The following is a 9913-nucleotide window of genomic DNA, read 5'->3' as shown; positions in this document are numbered from 1 at the left end:
TTTTGTTATTGGCTAGGTTTGTTACGGTACCGAAACTAAATAAACAATAACATGAGTGTTGCGGCGACGAGGCATTGCGTTGTCACACCCCGCCTTCGGGCCTAGGCGTGTGACTCACAGTTGGTACCACTTTTGTCAATTTATCAAAGTTTGCAGCGGAAAATGTTAATTTAAAATATTTAATTTCATAATAAAGGGATTTAAACACCCTTGATCGTTTTTACAAAATTTCTTGTTTAAGAACAAGTTTAATATATATATTCTTCATTAAAAAATTTGTTGAGCCACCAGCTGTAAACTATGCTTAGTGTTCTTCTATCTCCACTGACATGTCCATCACTATTCCTTACTCCTGGTTACCTGAAAGTAGTTTCAAAATACGTCAGCTATATGCTGATGAATACGCTGACTCAATAAAACATTTTCACAATTCGTAATGACACAACACCAATAGTGTTCAACGACTCGGTGGGTCTCAATCCCATCTCATCGGAACTAAACATACGCACAAACCACATAATCGGACTTCACTCGCCCTAGAGACAGTCACTTGCCTCATAGTCAGTATGTCTGTAGTGTGCCCACTACAGTACATATATGTAAGGATCCAGACACATGTGTATTTTAGCCTGAGTGTTTAGTACTACCTTGTATCAAGACGTTTTAAAGGATTTGAACCAACCCTCATGCAATATTTCCATAACTCTTTTACATATAGGTAACAGTCCATAGTTTCAAAGAATAAATATCTTTTCAAAATATATAGTACATAGACGTATTCACGTCATAAAACATTTCACACTATAAAAAGGTTTGGACGTATTCACCTTTTATTGATTTCAAGATTTCTCACCAACAGATGTCTGATCTTTATCTCGGACCTATAGTACGAGAATAACATTCTATAAATAACTAGATCTACAATCTAGCTATAGACCTTAAGTCTATTTGCATAACCTTTACCTTGATATTCATTTCATTTTACAAAACATTTATATGCTACGTTTCTTCATCATAAAGAAACGTATATATATCAAGTTTCTTCTTTCATAAGTAATATCTTTATAAAAATAAAGAGCAACATTTCATCAATAATCTTATCTAATGAAAGCTTATATTTCACTTACTTACTTGATCAAGGTATAGACTATACCCTTGACTAGGGTCCAGGCTATATAATAATAAAATAATAACTTAAGCAGAATCCCTACCTTACGCGGGTATTTTGATTTGCCTAAGCCTTGTACAAGTAGCACTTCTACTTAAACCGTCAGAACCTTGTTTCAAACTCGCTTAACCACTCGAAGGAGCGTTAGAACTTCAATTCATGCACGTTTTACGAGATATCAGAGTCTCGGAACCTTACGATCGTCGGGAACGCCTCCCTAGGTTATGTGTGTGTAAAGAAAGGTGTTTTTGGGATGAGAATGCTTCAAACCCGTAGCCCCCTTTTATAGGCAAAGTTTTGGGAACCATCGCGTAACGCGACGCCCTTTGCCTTGGGCCGTCGCGTAGCGCGACGCCGCAATTCACAAGATCTTACCACGTGTTGACATGTGGTTGATCCGGTTACTTAACCGGGTCATCGCGTAGCGTGATACCCCCTTCCTTCTGGACCATCGAGTAGCACGACGCCCCTTTTCTAAACTCATGGGAAACTGCATCGAGTAGCGTGATGAACTAGTCTGTATACCCGTCGCGTAGCGCGATGGTTCTGGAAATCAGAATTTTTATTTTTAGTCCTTGAACTTTAGTATCTTGTCACTTCTTGGTCGATCTTTCATAGTTCAAAAATACTAAAGCGGCCCTTATGCGGCTCGCGGCGATGCGAGCGTGCGAAGTGCCAAGTGCGCCATCAAAACGCCACATTACGCCCATCAAAACGATCTGTGAAAATATTTTTGATTTTTACAAACATATAGTATGTTTTTAAAATTTTACACAAAACTAGCCGAAAAACACTCGTTTTCGCGCTGTTTGTCGCACTCAATAAGTTTTTCGCACCAAAAACCGAACCCGAAATAAATTTGGGGTCGGGATTTCACGTAAGGGCACGAGAAACGAGACAAAAGAGCAAGAGGGGGGCCCATGGACCCCACCTTTTGGGGCAGCCGCAATAGGGGAAACCCCCCCTGGTTTTCCTTTAAATATAAAACAAGTCCAAGAAATTTTCAAGATCATTTCTTTGTGGAAAAGTCTGGACACAACCTGGTTCTCTCAAAACCCAGCAAGAACAAGGTATAAAGCTTCATTTTTGGCTAAGTTTTAACTTGTTAAAGCTCGTTTAATCACTTGTAAACATAGCTTGATTGCCAAAAATCATTCCTAACCATGTAAAAACCCTAAAAATGGTCCATAAACATGTTTTGATCATACACATGGTGAGGAACCTGGTTTGATAGTTTTTCTGGCCATAAACACGGATTAAAGGGTTGAAATGGCGTTTTTACGGTTCAAAAGTTCGTTTTTGTGCACTAGCCGAAACCCTAAGTTAAGGGTTGTTATGTTGATGAAAAATTGCTTGGTTTATGATATAGGACTTTTATCTAGCCTACATAGGAGCACAAGAGCTTGAAAAGTTGATTAGAAAGGCGGAAATGAACCAAAACCGCTAAGGTAATGCCGAAACACTCGCTTACGGGCTGTTTAGGTTAAGATTATGATATGCATATTATTAGGCCTTGAAATTTTTCAGGGACATCAGGGACCATGTCATTGAGTCCCTGTTCAAATTGGTAATTTTTGACCATCCGAGAATATTTGGCGAATTTATTACCGAATTGGGACGTTTAATGGGAAAAAATAGTTAAAATGCTTCAAAAATTATGAACTTTTTCTGGGAACTCAGATTTAATGTATTTTGATCACATATGAATTTTGGGATCATTTGGAGAAGTCTAAAGGTGTTTTGCGCATATGCGTTCGTGTGAATTTTTATAGCCGAATTTGGGCCGAAAAGAATATTGCACGAGCTTTTTATATTCTGGAATTGATACAGGTTGTTTTGGGACATAATTTGAGTATTTGGAATTTTGGTGAAATTTTTGGAAATTTTTTGGGATAAACGGACGATTTTCAGGCGAAATATAGCTGATAAAATGAATTTTTATAAATTAATAAATCAGTAAATAATTCCAGAAATATTTTTATGAAAATCTACATATTTTAATTGATAAGTGGCTAAATTTTCATAATTTAATGATTAACGGTTAATTACTTATGCTAATTTGAAGATTAAACAAATTCAGTTTTTATAAAAACCGGCAAGTTCGCGACTAACGAACCTGCGGGAATATCAAAACACCAAGAGTGATCAAAAATCATATTTTTGGATTAATTAAGTAAAAACAAACTTTTCTATGAGAAACCTGGACAATCTAGATAGATTGTGCGCATTTCTTCCCAAATCAAACTGAATAAACGGAAACGGGCCCCGCGGCTAATCCGGGACCCCAGTATGTGATCCTTCTTTATAACTTAATCATTTTATTAACCAATACATTTACCCAAGCTTATTTTCCCATAACTGTTTTCTGAACGTGTAAACGAACAACTTGGCCCAGCTGGGAAAACGGGAATCTGAGCCAAGTTCGGTTTTAAGTATTAGACATTGAACAACATCACAACCTAAGCCTATTGTCACTTTCTGGGCGTTCCAGCTATACCCAGATTAGTTATACAGCCCAGTCTAGTATTGAGATTATAATAATATTAAAATATTAATATTATTACAATATTGATTATAGGAAACCGTGATTGCAAGTTATACAAACCTCGAACCGACGTGCTACTGATTATCTACTAAACAGTGAGTTTCATGACCCCACTTCTAAACTGTTTTACGAACTTTTTGGGTGAAAAGCATGTTTGATTACATATACATACCTGAAACATGTATTGATGTGAATTATCTAAGTGCTAACACCTGAAAGTCCCCACTAACACAGTGATTAACTTCGAGCCGATGGCATGTGAATAGTACTATTGGTTTGACAAACCCAAATGGAGCCGGCATGTGTTGCTGAGACTTTACCTCGTTTGCACATGACCATAATTATACAACACGCTATGTAGTGTTAGACATAGCTACTTGGGGCATATAGTGGGCGGAAAAGGGGCCACAGTGGTTGATTGGGCGTGGGAAATGGATGCACACAGCACAAACAGTCAAGGCTTCACTGTAGCTTAGCATAATTACATCACTTACATACATACTTATTTCATGATTACAAGTGTTAACTTGTGAATACTCATAACTGTTTTCTTGAAACTCGTGACACTCACCAACTCTAGTAGTTGACCCGTTTAAACTGCTTTTCATGTGTACCTAAATCGGAATGATTTGGTGATCTGTTACTCGCCCAAGGTGTGTGGTTGATGCTATGTGAATAGAAGCAAGGGAGTTAGTAGAAGATCGTATAGTTAACAAACTAGTTTGGTTTGTATCACCTAGACTGTAAAACGATGATAGAACAAGGAAATGTAATATATTGTAAATTAGTTTGTAATGTTTCTTTATAAACAATGTGTTGATACCAGAGGTGTCTGTTACATTCCCGTTTTACGCTTCTGCATTGTGCTAGTCGGGGTGTGACAACTCATTCCTTATAAAGTGCTTTTATTTCTTTCCCACTTTCCATGTGGGATGGAGTTTCCTTACTTAGTCCCTTAACATAATATGGTTTCTTTTCTTTCTCATCCTTTTTCCCATTACCTTTCTCATAATTATTTTTGGTCCTTTTTCTTTATAAACTTGTCAAATTTGGACCTAAACTTTGTGGGTGTTACATCCTCCCCTCCTTGGAATGAATCTCGTCCTCGAGATTTGCTAGAACATATGTGGATACTTCTTTCTTATTTCCGATTCTAACTCCCAAGTAAATTCTGATCCTCTTCGGGTGTTCCATCTTATCTTGACTAATTCTAGCTTTCGTTGTTTAAGTCTCTTTACTTGGAAATCTTCAACTTGTAGAGGTTGTTCTACAAATTTTAGATTCTCATTGATTTCAACATCCTTTAAAGGCATAGCTAAAGTTTCGTCAGCTAGACACTTTCGTAAGTTAGAAACATGAAATACATCATGTATTCCTTTCATCTCTTCTGGCAGTCGTAAACGATAAGCAATAGTACCGATTCGTTCTAATACTTCGAATGGTCCCACAAAACGCGGACTTAATTTTCCTTTCTTGCCAAATCGTACAACACCTTTCCAGGGTGAAACTTTTAATAAAACTTTACCGCCTACTTGAAATTCTAACGGCTTACGGCGAACATCAGCATAATTCTTTTGTCGGTCTCCTGCCGTTTTAAGTCGTTCAAGGATTTGTAATATCTTATCTGTTATTTCTTGGACTATCTCAGGTCCAGACATTTGATTATCTCCAGTTTCAGACCAACACACCGGAGTTCTACATTTCCGTCCATACAATGCTTCAAAAGGTGCAGCTTGAATACTCGTGTGATAACTATTATTGTACGAGAATTCCATCAAAGGAAGATGATCATCCAAACTTCCTCCTAGATCAATCACACAAGCTCGGAGCATATCTTCAAGCGTCTGAATTGTTCTCTCACTCTGCCCATCAGTTTGAGGATGATAAGCAGTGCTAAGATTCAGTTGAGTTCCTAACGCTTGTTGAAAACTTTTCCAAAAATGAGAAGTAAATCTACTATCCCGATCAGATATGATAGATAATGGCACACCATGTAATGATACTATGTTGTTTACGTATTCGTGCCAATCTATCCATATAGTAAGATTCATTGATAGGTATGATCAGACTTAGTTAACCTATCAATAATGACCCAAATAGCGTTATGTTGTCGGGTAGTCTTAGGGAGTTTCGTAATAAAATCCATTGTTGTCATTTCCCATTTCCAAACGGGTAGTTCAGGTTGTTGAAGCAAACCTGAAGGTTTCTGATGCTCAGCCTTAACTTGCAAACATGTTAAACATTTGGCTACGAATAGAGCAATATCCTTCTTCATCCCATTCCACCAGTAGTTAGGTTTAAGATTTTGATACATTTTATCACTACCGGGATGCATCATATACTTCGATCGATGAGCTTCACTCATAATCTTTTCACGTAAGTCATCAATCTTTGGTACCCAGATTCTGTTTCCAAGTCTAAGTATCTCATCATCTCCTTTAACTAAAGAGTCGATTGTACCATTCCGTTTTTCTTCGGAGATTTGGTTTTCTTCTATTGCTTTCTTTTGAGCCTCCTTGATTTGTGCAATTAAATCTATTTGTAGTTCCGGTCTTAAGGCTCTAACCCTTTTGGGTTTTTCATGTTCTTTGCGACTCAATGCGTCAGCTACTACATTTGCTTTTCCTTCATGATAGATGATTTCACAGTCATAATCGTTTAGGGTTTCCATCCATCTTCTTTTACGCATATTAAGTTCCTTTTGATCAAAGATATGTTTTAAACTTTTATGATCAGTGTACACGATAAACTTTACTCCATATAGATAGTGTCTCCATAACTTTAAAGCAAAATTATGGCACCCAACTCTAGATCATGAGTCGTGTAATTCTTGTCGTGTACTTTCAATTGTCGAGAAGCATAAGCTATTACTTTGTTTCGTTGCATTAGTACACAACCCATACCTGAATGAGATGCATCACTAAATATAACAAAATCTTCTGTACCTTCTAGCAAGGCCAATATAGGTGCATTAATGAGCTTTTGTTTGAGTAAGTCAAATGCTTCTTGTTGCTTGGTTCCCCATTCATACTTAACATTCTTTCGAGTTAAAGAAGTTAAGGGAACTGCTATACGGGAGAAATTTTCGATAAATCTTCTATAGTATCCAGCCAAACCTAGAAAACTTCGAACTTCGGTTGGCGATTTTGGAATTTCCCATTTAGCTATCGCTTCAATCTTGGCGGGATCTACTTGGATTCCATTTGCATTGATAACATGACCAAGAAATTGTAGCTCATGTAACCAAAATTCTTACTTAGAAAACTTAGCATACAATTTCTCATTTCGAAGTAGTTCAAGCAAAATCCTGAGATGATTCTTATGATCCTCTTCCGATTTAGAATAAATAAGTGTATCGTCGATGAACACGATTACAAATTTATCTAAATAAGGTTTACAAACTCTGTTCATCATGTCCATGAATGCGGGAGCATTTGTAAGTCTAAATGGCATAACCGTGAATTCAAAATGTCCATATCTTGTTCTAAATGCAATCTTTGGAATATCTTCTTCTTGAACTTTTAATTGATGATAACCTGAATGTAAATCGATTTTTGAAAAACAACTTGCTCCTTGTAGTTGATCAAACAAATCATCGATTCTTGGAAGTGGATATTTATTCTTGATTGTTACTTTGTTCAGTTCACGATAATCGATGCACATTCTCATTGAACCGTCTTTCTTTTTCACAAATAGAATTGGAGCTCCCCAAGGTGAAGAACTCGGTCTTATAAATCCTTTCTCTAACGGTTCATCTAATTGTTTCTTTAATTCTTTCATCTCCGTTGGCGCTAGTTGTAACGCCCGTAAATTTCGTTAATTGGCTCGATCGTTTATAAATGTTGGTCAAAAATCCGGGGTTTCATCTTTCTAATTTAGAGCCTTGTAAAACGTTTTAAAAGTCCGTTTGTCCATCCTTTTTTCCCAAAACATCCCCTCTTACGACTTAAAGTATTATACTAGTATGTAGCACCCGACATTTTCGTTTATCGGCATGCACATTGTAGAGTTTTTATATTTATCGGGCTTGACCCGGCATTCTCCCGGGAGCTCCTTGCAAACCTCGTAAACGTTCTAACTTAACTTTCCACCCAAGTTGCTACATACTTCAATTTGAAGGGACTTGGATGTAACTATTTTATATCATAAAACAAAAGAAAACTCTAACCCTCAACCTATTTGTAGCCGTCGGACCTGGACCCCCCCCCCTGCTCGTTTTTCTTCTGCCCAGCCAAGTTTCAGCCATGAAAACTTCAATTCAATGTCGGTTTTATGATTCCCCATGTCTTTTACACCTTAATTGATCATATTAACGCGCTTATTGGTCGTTAAGATTGAGTTTTGATGATAACAGCTTGCTGACAGATTCGTATACGTTTATTGTAGGGTCTGTAACGTGATGTTAATCCACTATTTTTGATCGATTCTTGATTTCATGATGTTCTAATTTGAGTCTAGTTTCCAGAAAAGTATAATACGTAATTTTTGGACGAGATTCGAATAGTTTTTATGATTTTATAAAATCGAGTGTCAGACTTGATGCGGAACGACGGATTCTGGTCCGTCTTCCCGACATCATAACTTTGACAAGTCTAAATTGGTTGGTTCCACTTCTGGAAGTTAATATTTTGAGTTAGGAATCAAACCCAATTGGAATCGTTTAATTTGGCTGGGTAATGAATTTTATAAAAATAAAACCATTTTGTTGCGCAACTGAAATAGCTGCACATACCTTTTTGTGTTGGAAGAATTTTTATGATTTTTGTGTCCACTAGAAAAATATAATAAAAATATTTTTATAAACTTAAGATATTTATGCAACACTGGTAAAAATTTAATAATTTAATTCCACGGTTTTCCTATGTAATAAAATACATCTTTGCATGCTAAAATCTGCATGTTATATTCGTATTGATCGATAAGTTCGTTTTAGGCTTAACCGGTGGTCGCCCTTTCTCGCATCTTTCGGGGCTATTATAATTGAAGTTCGTGCTCCATCAAATTCCTAGGTATGTCACTTACAACATACTAAAATTTTATGGCCAATGGAGGTGTTTAGGTCGGTCAATCGATTTTAGTTCGAAAACTATGGTTTATCGGGTGTAGGATTGGCAATTGTTGAGTTTGATGCATTAAACGATCGGAGGACCGACCGAATCAGTTTGTACAGCCCTAGGGGGGTTTAAAGGCTGTGGTAAAATTATATTTTTGATACTCGGGGCTGTTTTGGTTGGTGATTTGTCAATCGAGTCGGCGGTGCGCGAATTTTCGTTTAAATGTTAAATTGAAAGTTGTAAAAAGGAACCGTCAACCCTATCAACTTGGGTGACATAATTATGATGTAAGAAAAGGTTAAGATGGGAATTTAGTCCATTAGGGGCTGATTCGTTTGACAATTGGTTTTAAGATTTATTACGCGCGTATTCGACTCGATTTGATTTCCGGCGAGTGAGTTGTGCATCATGGTTAGCCCCGGCCATAATCGTAGGATGGATTTGGTTAGTTGAAGGTTTTTAGGGCTGAGGTAAAGTAATTGGGTTTGTGTTGGGCCTCGGCCCAAGTTGTTGGGCCTGGGGCCAAGTATTGGGGCTTGGGCCAAAGTGTTGGGCTTGAACGGCCCATTAGGCAAGAGTGTTCTTACGGTCTAGTTTAGTAACGCGTTATGTACTATTTACAGGCCCTTACTTGTGAGTGTGCACGTAGGGATTTCCTAGCTCGTTGCAGGTGTTCGATCGATTCCAGGTGAGTTCATGATGCCCTTTTTACTCTTTTACGTTTTGGGCTAGCATACACACTGAAATACAATTTTAAATGATTTCACTCGTTTGGATGGTATTACATAGCCTTATTCATATTTGTGCATTTATGAAACTATTTGTGAACTATATTTTATGCCTTAGGATATTATAGACTCATTTATGGTCTTATATTCCTTAAGGTTATATACCTGAATATGGTCTAGACTCGATGATGTTAATAGGCTTGGTAGTAATTGAATGCGAGTAGACCTATTTACTTAGTTCATGTATTGGACTGATTAATATATATTACCTTATGGCCCATAGGCTTACTTGTAATTTGGAATGTCTTGGGATGTTAAATATATATATATATATATATATATATATATATATATATATATATGTATATATATATATATATATATGTATGTATATACATTATTGCTTGGCCTATATTTG

This window comes from Bidens hawaiensis, unplaced genomic scaffold, assembly GCF_021521415.1.
Source record: "Bidens hawaiensis isolate Kalapana, Puna unplaced genomic scaffold, B.hawaiensis_p1.1 tig00031738_1, whole genome shotgun sequence".
In the NCBI taxonomy this organism is placed as follows: domain Eukaryota; kingdom Viridiplantae; phylum Streptophyta; class Magnoliopsida; order Asterales; family Asteraceae; genus Bidens; species Bidens hawaiensis.
This window is presented reverse-complemented; position numbering follows the sequence as displayed.